General features: G+C 36.7%; 1 pseudogene; it reads left to right on the forward strand.

The window, feature by feature from the left end:
- LOC124081618 (DNA-directed RNA polymerase I subunit RPA43-like) overlaps window positions 1-17,880 on the forward strand; it is a 72,410-nt pseudogene extending 54,530 nt beyond the window's left edge.
- The last annotated feature ends 388 nt before the right edge of the window (window positions 17,881-18,268 follow it).

An 18,268-nucleotide genomic window follows, 5' to 3' on the forward strand; every position in this document is an offset into this window, starting at 1 on the left:
CTCTGAATATGTATCAGCTTTCAGCCTAAGCTTTAATCTTCTTTGAGGCATCCATTGAAATTTAGGTGGAGAAAGCCATGTTTCCATGGCTCTCAAACTTGTTGAGTGTGTAGAATTTGAGCCACATGGATGATACCAAAGTACACTACTTATGAATCCAGAGTGGCTACACCTGGGCCTCCTTGAGCTATCCCTGAAGTACTTAAAGAGTGATTCATGGAAACACAGGTAGCAGAGACATAGGATGGATGTGGACAGGAAGGGAGCTGCTTTGCTATGTGTAAAACCCCAACTGAGAAGCAGATCATGTACAAATTGTTTAGTACAGGTTCTATCATGGATGTGTGTTGTAGAATTGGTGATATGACAGCCCACTTTTAAGATCAAAAAAGCAGCAGTTTCTATCATCTCATTAAGGCCTCTCTTTGCTTCTAAGGAAAGCTCACAAGACCTATATTATAAAAGCTTCCATCAAATTTATAAGGGAAAATCCCTTATGGCCTAGTCACATATTTAAAGATAATACATTTTAAAATAAGCTTATTGGTAATACCTGATTTTAGAGGAAACATTCAAACCATAGCAATCTGTATACTAGTACCTTTCCCTGTGGGTATTCCAGGAACTTCTCAACATGTAAACCAATGAGAAAGACCAACACACTAAATAGACAGGTAAATCAACATAACAAATAGCCAAAACATAGTCAAGGTGATGCTTCATACTAGGGTTTATTTACTGAACTTTGTAAGCCTACTTGGGACAAAAATAAAGAGTTTTTAAGGAAAAGTTCCAGACATATAGAAATAACATATCCAGACCCAGACATAACATATTTCAAAGAGAAAAACTACTTGCATTGTCATGCAGTGACAAGATACTCAGTGGAACTATTTATTTACTTCTTATTTAGATCATTTTTTATCATATTTTTGGTATTAATATATTTATCTAGCATCCTCTCAAGAAACATTGTGACTATTTTGTGGAGCCATATATGCAGAGACAGGAACTATAAAAGATGATCTAACATCCTTTTATACACTCAACAAACTTTTTAAGGATAAAAATCTCTACAACATAATGAATCATTTTCAGATATAATTCATTTCAATGTTAAAATTCTTTCAAGCAATAACAAACTATATATAAGTATGCATACACTTACAGTAAATCAGAAAAAAATGAGATAAAACCATAGGTTTGGGACCCTAAGATAAATATATCTATAAAGAATTTTAAATGAGTCACTCTTTAAGATAATTTTGTTTTACAGATTAAATTCCTTATTACTAATAAAAGAAAAATTAACCACCTCACCTAGGCAAAGAGTGCTTTTATTTCACCCACATTAATATATTGCAGTGCTTTGGTTACATGGCTACGACATAGAAATCGATGCTATAAAAAGAATGTGTGTAAACTTCACAAAATTAACTTTTCAATGTGGTTCACTAAAAAGCATATAGATCCCTTGAAAAGCTACCCATTGTGTGTTGTTGCATATAATAATGACTACTCATTGGGTATGTAGTTCCTAAGATGCCCCCAGAGCTTTCTAAGATATATGAGGAAATTTATATGATGTCACTTTTATGAAGCTAATGATATAATGAAATTGCACATGCAACTAATTTGTCATGCTGTCCTGTTATTAGTACTTTTTATTTAGAATTTTAGTAGATGGCAATTAGTTCACTAACAGCATGGGAACTCTGCATTCTGATTTTTAAATTCACTCTCATGTGGAAGTACATGGTTAAGATAGTTTTATATCAAGCTGGAGAATTAACTCAATAATATAGAAATTCCATGGTGTGCACAAAGCTTGGGTTTAGAACCAAGCACCACTAGTAGTACAAAAACAGTTTTATATTTCCAAAAAATGTTTTACTCAAATTTATGAGCATTTCCTTATGTACCTGTGTACTCTGATGTATTCTATAATTATTGTTTACTAGTATTTCTTTAATATTAGGAAAAGCAATGCAAAAAAATGACATTATGTGTAATAACACACAGAAATAAAGTATGATAGTGGAATAACTTAGTGTTCAAAAATCAAGTTATACCACTTCCTGATTTGCACTATATTCTTTAAAAAACATTAGAAAGAATGTGGTGAAACTCTATGACAGTTTATTTGTGCTTACAATATAAATATGTTAAACTTGTACTTGGGTTTCTGAAACAGACATTAAATGATTATGTAGTTCTGTATCTGGCCTATTTTACATAATATAACGTAATACAATTCCATCAATGTTTTTGTTGAAAATTACTGTATTTTGTCCATTTTCATAGTAAACCATTGTATATATTTACCATGTATTATTTAGCCTTTTATTAATTGATGGACATTTGTTTTTCCATTTCTTGGCTATTGTGAATATTGATACAAAAAATGTGGGTGGGCAGATGTCTCTTTGACAGACTGATTTCATTTCCTTTGGATAATATTTGAAAGTGGAGTTCCTGGATTATATGCTATTTTTAAAGTTTTGAGAAACCTCCTAAATGCTTTTCATAATGACTGTACAAATTTAGATTTCTACCAACAATATGTAAGTGTTCAACTTTCTACATACCCTCATCAGTACTTGTTATATTTAGTCTTTTAGATAATAGCTATTCTTGCTGAAATACGGTGATGGTGATATCTCTTTTTGGTTTTGATATGCATTTCCCCAATGATTACTGCTGAGATTTTTAAAAAGTAATTATTGAGCCAAGTGTATTGTTGCAGGCCTGTAATTCCAGCAGCTCAGCAGGCTGAAACAGGAGGATTCCCTTTTTTGTGGTGCTTCCAAAATCTCAAGGATTAATTCATTCAATTTTTTTGTATTCACCTTCTTACACCATAATTCCTAGGCCATTGCAATACTCTGAAAATGTTTGAAATTGTGTTTAAGCTGAAAAAAATCTTTATATTTTGCCACACCTTATATATGAGGAAATATATTCTTTTAAATTTCAGCTATCATTTTTTTATAATTCTGAATTTTTAAAGCATTGCATATAAGGCAATTAACTGTACTGGTTATCAGTGTCAATAGTGATCTGCTGAATATTTTTTCAGACATTATTGGGCCATAAATAAATCTGAAAGGACAAGATGAATTTGTTAAAGAAAAATTAATGATACAAAATATATTAGCTATTAAAGATGCATTTATAAAAGTCAAAAAAATTTTCGAATCATATTTATAATATATTAAATATGCTTTAGCAAATAATAAAATAAGAAAAATGCTTGTTAAAATATATAAAGTGTCAACATATACTTAATTTTTTTGATTATATGAAAAATTAAATATTATTTTTCCCAGAAAAAAATTATCTGTAATCCTATAGACTTCAGGCTACTATATTTATTTTGTAAATATTATAAAGCAACTATTATTATTTTTAAAATATCTTTTATATAGAAGTATAGTTTTGTACATTCTTTCTTATCATGTTTGAGTGTGTGTGTGTGTGTGTATGTAAAGTTTTGAATTAAGCCTTCAGAGAAGAGAAATTAATCCCTGTGTTTACTGGTCTCAGTTTTACTATCAGTGTCGTAACCTTTGTACGTTTTTTGCATTTGATACCTCATGTACAAAATGATGGGGATGGACTAGACTCAATGACAAGATGTTATGCAATCATAATATTTTATTATTTTTATAAACAAATGGGTCCTTCTAATATTTATTTTTAAATGCTATAAATCTTAAAGTAAAGTCATATATGTATACATATATATTAAAAGGGAGAAATGAATTATAGACTGAAAAATTATGAATACAATTTGTGAGTAGAAATCTTTTAGAATTTTAATAAGAATGTTGCAAAAAGAAATCAAACTGAAAGAGAGCAGTTGAAATTCACATAATATCCCCCTAAGCTTTCAATTTGGTTGATTATCTATTATCCTTCAGTCTTTCCTTGAATTTCATCTTCTCAGAGAAGTTTACCCTAAGTACCCCATTTTATATTTTGAACTGGCCTTCATTTTGAACCTCTCAATATTTCTTCTTTTTTCTACTTATATTTTTATATCACTTATCACCTATAGTAGAATTAAAACTTTATGAGGTTATAAGAATCATTCAGTTTATTCTACTCTGATAAACCTCCATCAGAGAGAACAACTCCTTATCATATAAAAGACAAACGATATTGATTAAAATAACAAATTGGTTTGGTGATTATAGGATACAGATTGAAATCAACTGGATAGTTAATAGGAGTTAAAGGTACATACCCTAAAAGTAGTCTATTTTTTTCTTGAATTTAGGCTATGAATGGAAAGAGCCTAAATAATTAGAATAAACTACATCAACACTACAAGTTCTGTTTTTTTTTTTTTTTTTTTTTTTTTTTTTTTTTATTTCGGTTTAGATTTTTATTCAGGCACACCATGGTGCTCAATATATTAATTACAGTGGGAATTTTTCAATATAAATTTTAAAAAGTACAGTTGATGAAGATATATCCACGAGAATAGAGAAGATTAAATTCTGAAAAGATGAAAGGTGAAATAATTCTTACTCTAGAGGAAGAATCTTTAATTTTTTGAAATATTATGGGAAAAGTGGATTTGGATAAAGATGTCTTTATTTGTAGGAAGTCAATATTTTGAGGAATTACCAATACAAGTGCTCCTATAACTATGATGGGACATATATTCTTATAAGCCCATCATAAAGTAAAATTAATTAAGTTAAAAGTACATTTATCACACACAATCTACAAATAGCATCATTTAATATAGTGAAAATTTTGTTTGCTTACCATTGTTATCATGTGTCTGACCGGAGCTGTTAGCTCACAGATCATGCTCTTACACGAGAGTATTAACGCCAAGTATTGTTCACCTGAGAAATGATTAACTTTCAAATTTAGAACTCTGATTTCTACTGACTGCATATCACACATAATGTCATAAAAAATGTTTATCCAGTTTAAGTTCAAGACTGTATTTTTCATGTCATCTATTTTCTCTAGTGTATAAGAAATTATATGAACAATTGGAAAGAAGATATAAGCTTTGCAGAAATACTGGAAAGGAATACCGTAAGGCCAAATCAAAAAATTGTGCTTTAGTCAGCCTTTTCACTAGTGTGATTAAAAGATCTGATCAGAACAATTATGGAGGAGGAAAAGTTTATTTGGGGGCTCACAGTTTTACAGGTCTCAGTCCATAGATAACCATTATATTTTCCCATTGAATTCTTAAATAAATCTTGCACAAATGTTGGTGTTTGGTATATAAGACAACTTCTGGCTAGCAGCAAGTTACTGGTCACTGAGTATTTTCATGCATATGCATATGCATGTGTATATGAAAACAAATTTTGTCTTTTCTCATATTACTTTATCTAGGCCCCTGAGCAATTCAGAATTAAATTAATTGTTGTATTAACATATCTTGTATTATAGGGCTGATAAGGGAAAAAAAAGTACCCCAATCTGGTTGGAACAGAGCATTTGTGTGTGACATAATTCATAACAACTCTCAGGGTACAAATTAACCATTTTAATAAAAATTTTGTGCAATGAATGTGATAGAATCTTGTATCTAACTTTTAACAGAAAGAGGTGTTTAATTCTGTGTTTAGTTCCTTTATGTTCATAGCTTGAAATCAGTCATGGCTGGAATATTTATATCACTTAAATTAGTGAAATCTATGAAACATGGCTTTTTAGCATTGACTCCTAATCCTTGTATCCTAACTAGTTGTTAAAATTTTCCAGTGTAACGATGGACATAATTACTTTAGTCCATCCAGATTGCAACAACAAAATGCCTTTAACTGGGTGATTTATAAATAAAGAAATTGATTTTTCCTATTCTGGAAGCTGGGAAGTTCAAGATCACAGTTTCAGTAGATTTTATATCTGTTGAGAATTTTATTTCTGCTTCCAAGATAGCACATTTTTACGGCATATTCACGTTAGAAGGGGCAAGACAGAGACTCTGAGACTCTTTTAAGAATATTAATAACGAGGAGAGGCTGGAAGATGGCGGCGAGGGGAGTGCATTGCCCCCGTGTGCCGCGTCACTGTGTGGGAGTATGACAAGTCAGGACGGCTAAAGGCTATCTTGTTAGGAATTTCCAGCAATAGTGGGGTGCTCCGGAACCTGGAGGAAGGATTTCCATCACACGAGGATCGGCTACGGGGACTCAAACGCGAGAGATTTGTCACATGGAGAGTAACACTGCTTATTCAGCAAATCGCCCCGGGGCTAGAGTCTGCAGCGCACGCTGGGAAACGAGGAGGAGATAGTGGCACAGGGATACAGCGCTGCAGTTTCTGCCAGCCGTGCAAGCACCGTACTCAGTGCTGAATTCTGGGTTCGAGACGGGGGAAGGAAGCAGTCCATTTCGGTTCTCCACACAGGTCAGACCACAGAGGAGGCCAGCGGCCACCATCTTGGAGAGCTGACGTCACCATCCCTGTTTTCGACTGATCACAGCTCATTCAGCCATAGAAGAGGTAATTTCAGGCTGCCATTCGCCTGCGGCTTGCAGAGAGATTACTCAGGCTCAGTGCCTGAGTGCTTCTTGGAGCCTGCTCTTATCAGAGCATACACCGAGCACGGAGCGGCCGAGTTCTGGCTCCCGGAATGGCTCTGGCCCAGGGCTAAGGAGCCCGCGGAAACTGCTTCTCAGTCCGGGTCCTGCTGAGGGCCGGTGAGGACTCACCCGTTGCTTTGGTTACCCGGCAAAGGGAACGAAATGCTGCCATTCGCATAGGATACCAACATGGCAGAGATCTGATGTCATCAGAAAGCGGCGGAGGAGAGAACTTCATCAATACCAGCGGCGACAGAAACAGTTGGTCTCCTGGTAGGGAGGGTGAGGCACACACACCCGAGTCTCTCTCGATTTGTCGTCGAGCCAGAGGGGAGGAGCCGGGCCACCGCCCGCGCCCGGAGCAGGCCAAGCGGCTCGCCGGCGTGGTGATCGCGTGACCCCAATTGGAGAGGGGACGGAGCGGAGCCGCCACCCGTGCCCGCAAGGTGGGCAGACCTGCGACAGACTGGCGGGTCAGGCCCAACAGCCTGCCAGCATGGTGCACACATCACCCCAACTGGAGTAGGGGCAGAGCAGAGCCTTCGCCCGTGCCCGGCTCAGGCCCCGCCGGTGTGGTGGTCACGTGACCCCAATTGGAGTGGGGGCGGGAGCGGAACCGCCACCCGTGACCGCAGGCTGAGCAGACCTGCAACCAACCTGCAGATCAGGCCCAGGGGTCCGCAGACGTGGTAGGAGGGGCAGGGCAGAGCCGCCACCCGTTCCCGCAAGGTAGGCAGACCTGCGACAGACTGGCGGATCAGGCCCAGGAGCCTGCCCACGTGGTACACACGTCACCCCAATTGGAGTAGGGGCAGAGCAGAGTCGCCCTGTGCCAGGAACAGGCCCAGCGACCTGCCGGTGTGGTAGTCACGACACCCCAATTGGAGTAGGGGCAGAGCAGAGCCGCCACCCGTGCCCGAAAGGTGGGCAGACCTGCGACCGACCAGCGGGACAGGCCCAGTGGCCTGCCGGTGCGACAGACACGTCACCCCATTTGGAGTAGGGGCAGAGCAGAGCTGCCGCCCGCACCTGCAGGGTAGGCAGACCTGCAACTGACCGGCGGTTCAGGCCCGGTGGCCTGCCAGCGTGGTACACTCGTCACCCCAATTGGAGTAGGGGCAGAACAGAGCCGCTGCCCGCGCCCGGAACAGGCCCAGTGACCTGCCGGTGTGGTAGTCACAACACCCCAATTGGAGTAAGGAGAGAGCAGAGCGGCCGCCCGCGCCTGCAAGGTAGGCAGACCGCAGCCCGACCCTGCAAGGGAGACTTTTCAACTATACAAGAGCAATATAAATATATAGGAGAAAAAAAAACATTTCAAAAACACAACAGTTTCACCAAGCAGAAAGAAACGCAAGCAGTATGAAAAGACAAGGAAAGAAAGGACTACAAGCAATGCAGGTCAACTCAACTTTAGAAGAGGTAACAGCTGCAGCAGATGGAATGTCAGATAAAGAATTCAGGATATATATGCTTCAGATGATCTGGAGTATCAAGGAAGACATTAGACAGCAAAATCAGACAATGAAAGATCACTTCAACAAGGAATTACACAAACAAATCCAGGAAGCAAAGGATCAACTATACAGGGAGATAGAGGTTATAAAAAACAAACAAACAGAAATCCTAGAAATGCAGGAAGCAATAAACCAACTTAAAAACTCAATGGAGAATACTACCAGCAGAGTAGAACACTTAGAAGATAGAACATCAGACAATGAAGACAAAGTATTTCAACTTGAAAAGAACATAGACAGCTCAGCAAGACTGTTAAGAAACCATGAGCAGAACATCCAAGAAATATGGGATAACATAAAGAAACCAAACTTAAGAGTCATTGGGATACAGGAAGGTACAGAACTCCAAACCAAAGGAATGAGCAATCTATTCAATGAAATAATACAAGAAAACTTCCCAGACTTGAAGAATGAGACAGAATCCCAAATCCTAGAAGCCTACAGGATGCCGAATGTGCAAAATCAAAGGAGATCCACACCTAGACACATTATAATGAAGATGCCCAACATACAGAATAAGGAGAGAATTTTAAAAGCTACAAGAGAAAGGAAGCAGATTACATTTAGGGGTAAGCCAATCGGGATAACAGCTGATCTTTCAACACAGACTCTGAAATCTAGAAGATCCTGGAATAACATATTTCAAACACTGAAAGAAAATGTGTTCCAACCAAGAATTGTGTATCCAGCGAAATTAAGCTTCAGGATGGAAGATGAAATTAAAACCTTCCACGATAAACAAAAGTTTAAAGAATTTGCAGCTAGAAAACCATCTCTTCAAAACATCCTCGCCAAAACATTACAGGAAGAGGAAATGGAAAATAACAATGAAAACCAACAGTGGGAGGTAGGACAGTAAAGGGGGGGGATAATCAAAGAGGAAAACAAACCATGTTGAGTAACAGAAATAAACAAATATGGCTGGCAGAACAACCCGTATCTCAATAATAACCCTAAAGGTTAATGGCTTAAACTCACCAATTAAGAGACACAGGCTAGTAGAATGGATCACAAAACAAGACCCAACAATATGCTGCCTACAGGAGATGCATTTGATAGGAAAAGACATACATAGGCTGAAGGTGAAAGGTTCGGAAAAATCATATCATTCATATGGACTTCGAAAACAAGCAGGAGTGTCCATACTCATATCAAATAAAATAGATTTCAAGCCAAAGTTAATCAAAAGGGATAAAGAGGGACACTACATACTGCTTAAGGGAACCATACACCAACAAGACATAACAATCATAAATATATATTCCCCAAACAATGGTGCAGCTATGTTCATCAAACAAACTCTTCTCAAGTTCAAGAGTCTAATAGACCACCATACAATAATCATGGGAGACTTCAACACACCTCTCTCACCACTGGACAGATCTTCCAAACAAAAGTTGAATAAGGAAACTATAGAACTCAATAACACAATTAATAACCTAGACTTAATTGACATATATAGAATATACCAACCAACATCAAGCAGTTACACTCTTTTTCTCAGCAGCACATGGATCCTTCTCAAAAATAGATCATATATTATGTCACAGGGCAACTCTTCGACAATATAAAGGAGTAGAGATAATACCATGCATCTTATCTGATCATAATGGAATGAAACTGAAAATCAATGATAAAAGAAGGAAGGAAAAAGCATACATCACTTGGAGAACGAACAATTGGTTACTAAATGATCAATGGGTTATAGAAGACATCAAGGAGGAAATTAAAAAATTCTTAGAGATAAATGAAAACACAGACACAACATATCGGAATCTATGGGACACATTGAAAGCAGTTCTAAGAGGAAAATTCATTGCTTGGAGTTCATTCCTTAAAAAAAGAAAAAAACAACAAATAAATGATCTCATACTTCATCTCAAAATCCTAGAAAAAGAAGAGCAAAACAACAGCAAAAGAAGTAGAAGGCAAGAAATAATTAAAATCAGAGCTGAAATTAATGAAATCCAAACAAAAGAAACAATTGAAAAAATTGACAAAACTAAAAGTTGGTTCTTTGAAAAAATAAACAAAATCGACAGACCCTTAGCCATGCTAGCGAAGAGAAGAAGAGAGAGAACTCAAATTACTAGCATACGGGATGAAAAAGGCAATATCACAACAGACACTTCAGAAATACAGAAGATAATCAAAAATTATTTTGAATCTTTATACTCCAATAAATTAGAAGATAATGAAGGCATAGATAAATTTCTTAAGTCATATGATCTGCCCAGATTGAGTCAGGAGGATATAGACAACCTAAACAGACCAATATCAATTGAGGAAATAGAAGAAACCATCAAAAGACTACCAACTAAGAAAAGCCCAGAACCGGATGGGTATACAGCAGAGTTTTACAAAACCTTTAAAGAGGAACTAAGACCAATACTTTTCAAGCTACTTCAGGAAATAGAAAAAGAGGGAGAACTTCCAAATTCATTCTATGAGGCCAACATCACCCTGATAACTAAACCAGACAAAGACACTTCAAAGAAAGAAAACTACAGACCAATATCTCTAATGAACCTAGATGCAAAAATCCTCAATAAAATTCTGGCATATCGGATACAAAAACATATAAAAAAAATTGTACACCATGATCAAGTAGGATTCATCCCTGGGATGCAAGGCTGGTTCAATATGCGGAAATCAATGAATGTTATTCACCACATCAATAGACTTAAAAATAAGAACCATATGATCATCTCGATAGATGAGGAAAAATCATTCGACAAAGTACAGCATCCCTTTATGTTCAAAACTCTAGAAAAACTAGGGATAACAGGGACATACCTCAATATTGTAAAAGCAATCTATGCTAAGCCTCAGGCTAGCATCATTCTGAATGGAGAAAAATTGAAGGCATTCCCTCTAAAATCTGGAACAAGACAGGGATGCCCTCTCTCTCCACTTCTGTTCAACATAGTTCTCGAAACACTGGCCAGAGCAATTAGACAGATGGAAGAAATTAAAGGCATAAAAATAGGAAAAGAAGAACTTAAATTATCACTATTTGCAGGTGACATGATTCTATACCTAGCAGACCCAAAAGGGTCTACAAAGAAACTATTAGAGCTAATAAATGAATTCAGCAAAGTGGCAGGATATAAAATCAACACGTGTAAATCAAAGGTATTTCTGTATATCAGTGACAAATCCTCTGAAATGGAAATGAGGACAACCACTCCATTCACAATATCTTCAAAAAAAATAAAATACTTGGGAATCAACCTAGCAAAAGAGGTGAAAGACTTATACAATGAAAACTACAGAACCCTAAAGAGAGAAATAGAAGAAGATCTTAGAAGATGGAAAAATATACCCTGTTCATGGATAGGCAGAACTAACATCATCAAAATGGTGATAGTACCAAAAGTTCTCTAGAGGTTTAATGCAATGCCAATCAAAATCCCAACGGCATTTCTTGTAGAAATAGAGAAAGCAATCATGAAATTCATATGGAAAAATAAAAGACCCAGAATAGCAAAAACAATGCTAAGCAGGAAGTGTGAATCAGGTGGTATAGCGATACCAGACTTCAAACTATACTACAGAGCAATAGTAACATAAACAGCATGGTACTGGTACCAAAACAGGTGGGTGGACCAATGGTACAGAATAGAGAACACAGAAACCAATCCACAAAACTACAACTATCTTATATTTGATAAAGGGGCTAAAAGCACGCAATGGAAGAAGGATAGCATCTTCAACAAATGGTGCTGGGAAAACTGGAAATCCATATGCAACAAAATGAAACTGAATCCCTTTCTCTCGCCATGCACAAAAGTTAATTCAAAATGGATCAAGGAGCTTGATATCAAATCAGAGACACGCCGTCTGATAGAAGAAAAAGTTGGCTACGATCTACATATGGTGGGGTCGGGCTCCAAATTCCTCAATAGGACACCCATAGCACAAAAGTTAATAACTATAATCAACAAATGGGACTTACTCAAACTAAAAAGTTTTTTCTCAGCAAAAGAAACAATAAGAGAGGTAAATAGGGAGCCTACACCCTGGGAACAAATCTTTACTCCTCACACTTCAGATAGAGCCCTAATATCCAGAGTATACAAAGAACTCCAAAAATTAGACAATAAGAGAACAAACAACCCAATCAACAAATGGGCCAAGGACCTGAACAGACACTTCTCAGAGGAGGACATACAGTCAATCAACAAGTACATGAAAAAATGCTCACCATCTCTAGCTGTCAGAGAAATGCAAATCAAAACCACCCTAAGATACCATCTCACTCCAGTTAGATTGGCAGCCATTATGAAGTCAAACAACAAGTGCTGGCGAGGATGTGGGGAAAAGGGTACACTTGTACATTGCTGGTGGGACTGCAAATTGGTGCAGCCAATTTGTAAAGCAGTATGGAGATTTCTTGGAAAGCTGGGAATGGAGCCACCATTTGACCCAGCTTTTCCCCTTCTCGGTCTATTCCCTAAAGACCTAAAAAGAGCATGCTACAGGGACACTGCTACATCGATGTTCATAGCAGCACAATTCACAATAGCAAGACTGTCGAACCAACCTAGATGCCCTTCAATAGACGAATGGATAAAAATAAAATGTGGCATTTATACACAATGGAGTATTACTCTGCATTAAAAAATGACTAAATCATAGAATTTACAGGGAAATGGATGGCATTAGAGCAGATTATGCTAAGTGAAGCTAGCCAATCCCTAAAATACAAATGCCAAATGTCTTCTTTGATATAAGGAGTGTAACTAAGAACAGAGTAGGGACGAAGAGCATGAGAAGAAGATTAACATTAAACAGGGATGAGAGGTGGGAGGGAAAGGGAGAGAGAAGTGAAATTGCATGGAAATGGAAGGAGACCCTCAGGGTTATACAAAAGTACATACAAGAGGAAGTGAGGGGAAAGGGAAAGATAATACAAGGGGGAGAAATGAATGACAGTAGAGGGGGTAGAGAGAGAAGAGGGGAGGGGAGGGGAGGGGAGGGGGGATAGTAGAGGATAGGAAAGGCAGCAGAACACAACAGACACTAGTATGGCAATATGTAAATCAATGGATGTGTAACTGATGTAATTCTGCAATCTGTATATGGGGTAAAAATGGGAGTTCATAACCCACTTGAATCAAAGTGTGAAATATGATATATCAAGAAATTTGTAATGTTTTGAACAACCAACAATAAAAAATTTTAAAAAAAAGAATGTTAATAACATTTCTGAGAATGAAAACCTCATGTTTCAATCACTTTCTAAGAGCCTCATGTCTTAGTATTATCATATCACATATTAATTTCCAGTATGCTAATTTATTAATTTTGGAAAAACAAAAATAAGATCACAGCATTAAGTAATATTAAGAACTTCATAAAAGCTACTTATCTGCCAAACTAATTATCAACTTGCTCTGTGAAGGGTATAATGTTCTACCATTTTCTTTCAGTCATTCTTTATTCTTTAATATGTATTTGTCTTGTTTAGACCTCTTTCCTTATAGAAAGTATAAAATAAAAACTTGATAAATGTTCTTAACTAAATTTTATGGGTTCAAAATACTTTTAAAGAGATAAAATTCTTCTGTTAGGAGAAATAGCCAAATGATAAGTACTACTTTATGTTTGTGAACATAATAAAGGTATATGGCAGTGGATTAAAAAATGAAGACAGTTATACCCTGCCAAATAGGGTTGCTCTAAGAGTCATTGTCAGGAAAGAAAATAATAGCAACAAATCAGAGATTGGTGGAGAAAAACACTCTAAAAATTCTTCAGAAACAGCTAGGAAACACAAAAGATAATGACTACTGATATTTCCTTCATAAAAAAAGTATAATCTAATTTATTGGTGATGGACTAATAATGATTTAACAATTAGGATGTCTGAATATTTGTTTATTTGAACATAGTGCACCAACTGAGGTTTTTAAAGTTAATTTTATACCACTGTAAAAAAAGGAAAAAAAAAACACTTCACTGCCATTCATATAAATTTTAAAACATAAATTGTACAATAATATTTGATAATGATAAAAATAACTATGGAACTGACTTATGGATTAATATACTATATATTATCATTATTTTAGAGAATACTGCTTACACTTCCAAAAATAGTTTACTATAAAGGTGTATACTATTATTCCTGCAGAATGTGTTCTCCTTTATACATCTTATTTGCTGAATATCTTAATTGTATTATTTTCCCTCATACTTAATTTAATCTCATTTTCTCCCCCTTGGTCCCTGAGCATATGAAATCCACTGCTGATGTTGCCAGTAAGTATTTACATCTAGTGACTGAACTAAAAGCCAAGTGAAAATGATTTAGAACCATTTAGATGAAAAATCATTGATGGGTATTGCTTACCAGTCAGGCATGTCCCATTTGATCACAGCTAAGATTTTGCAGGACAAGAGCAAAGTGATAGAAGTTGGCAGAAGATAGGTTACACAGGCAATGAAACAAACAAAAATATAAAATGGGAAGATATCAGATAGAAACAAACTTCTAAGAACATGGATTAAAGACCAGACAAAGAATTATGTCCCTTTCAGCACCATGATGTTCATGGTCATGCTGAGAGTATAAAGTTTTTTACATTAGAAGATAAAGCTAGAACTGACTATTCTGTTGAGTTTACTGCTAGCTCTGAATGGCTGAAATGATTCAAGAATTATTTTCATGACATAAAAAAAGTGATGAGTTTGAAAGTGCTGAAGGCAGCTAAAGAGTTTTATTTTAATTATAGGTAAACTGTGCAGTGAAATTACTTGCAGAACAAATCTTTAATATAGACCACACATCTCTATTTTGTAAAAGTATGCCTGAAAGTAATTAATCCATTAGGAAGTGAAGGCAAGGCAAGATTTCAAGGCTTGTAAAGAGTGTGTAACAGTCGTGCGTAGGAAGCAATGTTACAGAATACAAGTGGTCTGGCACAATGAGAGACCCATCCTTCAAGCATATCAATAAGCACACACTGAGAGTATACCGCAAAAGCAATAATCATATATGACTCGTCTCTTATAAGTTGACAGCCTGGATTGCTATACCAGCGAAATGGAAAAGTACTCTTTGGAGAAGAATATACGTTTTATAATTTTGTCTATTTTTGGTAATGCTCTTTCATAGCCTATTATTATGTGTGATTTTTATACCATCCAAAGAACACCTCTTTGACTCCACCAATGAACCAAGGTATTATGGCAACTATTAACATCTATGAACTAAACAAGACCTTTCCTTGGGTTGTTGCTATGTATGAAGAAGATACTGAGAAGACACTGAAACCTGATTGGAGTTCAGTCATTCTCACCAGGGACTGTATAAATGACATCTTGAAGAAGAAGCCATTATGATGGTTAATATGGATTGTCAATTTTATTAAATTCAGAGACTTTACATTTTGATGAAAGTGTTTCCAGAGATTTGTGGCATATTGGACAACAAACTGAAGGAGTAGTATACACTCATCCTGAATGTGGGTACTTTAGCCTAATGGGCTGGGGGCCTAGACAAAAGGAGGGTGGAAGAAGGAGGAATCCAACATAGATCCAGACACCATTCATTCATTCATTCATTCATTTTCTCTCTCTCTCTCTCTCTCTCTCGTACTTGGATCACTCCTTCCTTTGCATGAAGACCTCCTCAGACTCCAGTTTATTCACTCTTTAAAAGCAGACTACAATCAGTGACTCTCCAGTAAATTCCTAGGCCTCCAGTCCTGGAATGGGACTGCATTATTATTAGTCCCTCTTATTCTGAGGCTCTACCTTCTTGGAGTGAGCAACTTCTAGTTCCTCTAGTTTTCCTGTCTGTGAACAGCCATGTGGGACTATGCAGTTTCTGATCTGGTAAGCCAATCTAATAAACAAATCCCCTTTTATAAAGGGTTCTATTCTTTAGAGAATTCTAATAAATATTTTAGTATAAGGCAGGGTTCTAGATAAAAGGCATTAGAAGGATGAATTTCCTTATTTGGTTTATGGTTTCTGGAGTTGGCTTTCTAAGTTCATTAAGATTAACATTACTGAAGTCTTTCCTGGTATTATGAAGAGCACTGATATCCCGTGGCATAAATTATTTAAAGATATATACAAAGTAAGTGCATTCAATTATTCTAATATACCACTTGTGAGAGGCAAGGGTTCTAGTTACTTTACATGTGATACTTTTGAACATTTCTCAAAAGCTAAGACATAATGATACTAGATGGTAGCTTTTGGTTTCACTGGACAAAACAACAAGCAAATAGGATGAGCTCCAGAGATTCAATTTCTCAGCTCTAGAAGTGCACAACCAATCTAAAATTGTCTCTGCTTTGAAAGACAACCTTCTCTCTTATATGATTGTGGTTGCTGAAAATCAAACACAAATCCTCATCCTGTGATTGGCTCAATTATGACCCTTTTGAACTCTCAACTTCAACAAGTTTTTGTAGTTAAAGTGAGGGCATTACTTGGAAAAGAATTGCATCCTGTAAATTGGAATGGAGATGTGTGAACAAGAATGCACAATGAAAAATCTGGGGACATTGCACTCCAACATTCAGAGAAATTTATTTTGCCTAAGAGTTAGCCTCACCACCCTTAGCACCAGTAGCAGGGGCATTTCCCCCACCCCCCTGCCACTCTTACAGATATTGGTGTTTTCAACCACTTCAGGACCCACACTCATCACCCACAGATGTCTCTAGACCTACTACTAGATCCACCTCCAAAGAAGCTTCTAGAGGTGAGGCTCACACTGTGACTCACAAGAAAGTGAGTGACACTCCAAAGGAACTTCTTTAGTTTTCTAATTCAAAAACTCTGGTCAGTTGACCATATATGCAAATGAATTATAAGGACATTATATAATCATGGAAAAAACATAAAATTAGACCAGTTTGAGTTTATTTACATGGGCTCATTAAGTAGAGATTCTGGATTTAATAGAGCAGCTCAGTTATTTTTAAAAAGTACTAATAGTATGTTTGGTTAGTTAACTAAAAATATGAGTCAAAAGATATCCTACTGTGAATGAGCTGGAAATACCTGGAATACCTTGTTTTTTGTTGTTGTTGTTGTTGATGATGAGATTCATAGGTTCAGAAAGATTGCAATGCTGGAGTATATTTGCAATCTGTGACTTCTTCTCACTGGTAGGGTCCTGAAGATGTACCCTTTGTCAATTCAGCAGAGAATAATGACACCTTAACCAATTTCATGCACAGATTTGTGAGAGGAGCACCAGCATCCTTGAAGAGTACTGCAATTGCTCTTCTTGATATGTCAGAACTTGTAGTGGAAGCCACAATAAATCTATTGGAAAACTTAAATGCAGTGGGAATAATTGGATCACAGAGTGATAGAAAACAGTTGGACGCATTCAGCAGCCAAAGGTAAGGTGGTCATACTTATAATGAGGAACAAAGGAGAAGCAGTGGATAGAATGTTCTGTCTCATAGATTTGTAGTGATTGAAAATAAATTATGCTACTTACAGAAACCAAATAGATGGAAAACCCACCAAATTCTTACTTGATCTATATAAGCAGAAAATTTCCATGGCAAATACATAGAATTATGCCTTGGATTATAACAGTAGAGAATCATGACGTCTTAACCAATTTCTAGACATGAACCAGTTTACAGAACCATAACCCCTTGAATTAAGAGGTCAGGAATCCTTCAAGAAGGATCTTTGTATAGTATCAAAAAGTTTTACTGTGAATCTTTCCCCATCATTCCAGAAAGGGACCTACAGCTTTCTGCCAGATTAAATACACATCAGGAAAAGGCAATGTTCAGCTTTTTAATGACTAGTCGACAAAGACTCTGAATTGACATCAATTCTGGGAGATACAAGATGTCACTGTGATCTTCCTATCAAAGTAGAAGCTTTTGGAGATCAGGTGATTAATGAAGCTTTCACCAATTGGTCTAATACTTGGAGGGATTTCAGATATTAGAACATGAAAAAAAGAGCATGAAAAAAAATTGGGAGATGGTGAGAGTGGTGCCGACCACATTGCCATACAAATTTTCTCTTTGAAGATGGATGGATCTTGGAGAGTGTTGGCTGGATTATCACAACATAATCAGATGGTGACTCAAATTCAGCTGCTGGTTTATTTGCTCCTGATAACCGCTTTTTTGCCATGCCTAATTACAAGGCCCACCAGAAACAATTTGTTTTCAGCAATATAACTTC

The sequence above is a fragment of the Marmota monax genome, unplaced genomic scaffold, assembly GCF_021218885.2.
Source record: "Marmota monax isolate L192 unplaced genomic scaffold, Marmota_monax_Labrador192_F-V1.1 WCK01_AAM20220418_F8-fsc00067, whole genome shotgun sequence".
NCBI lineage: Eukaryota > Metazoa > Chordata > Mammalia > Rodentia > Sciuridae > Marmota > Marmota monax.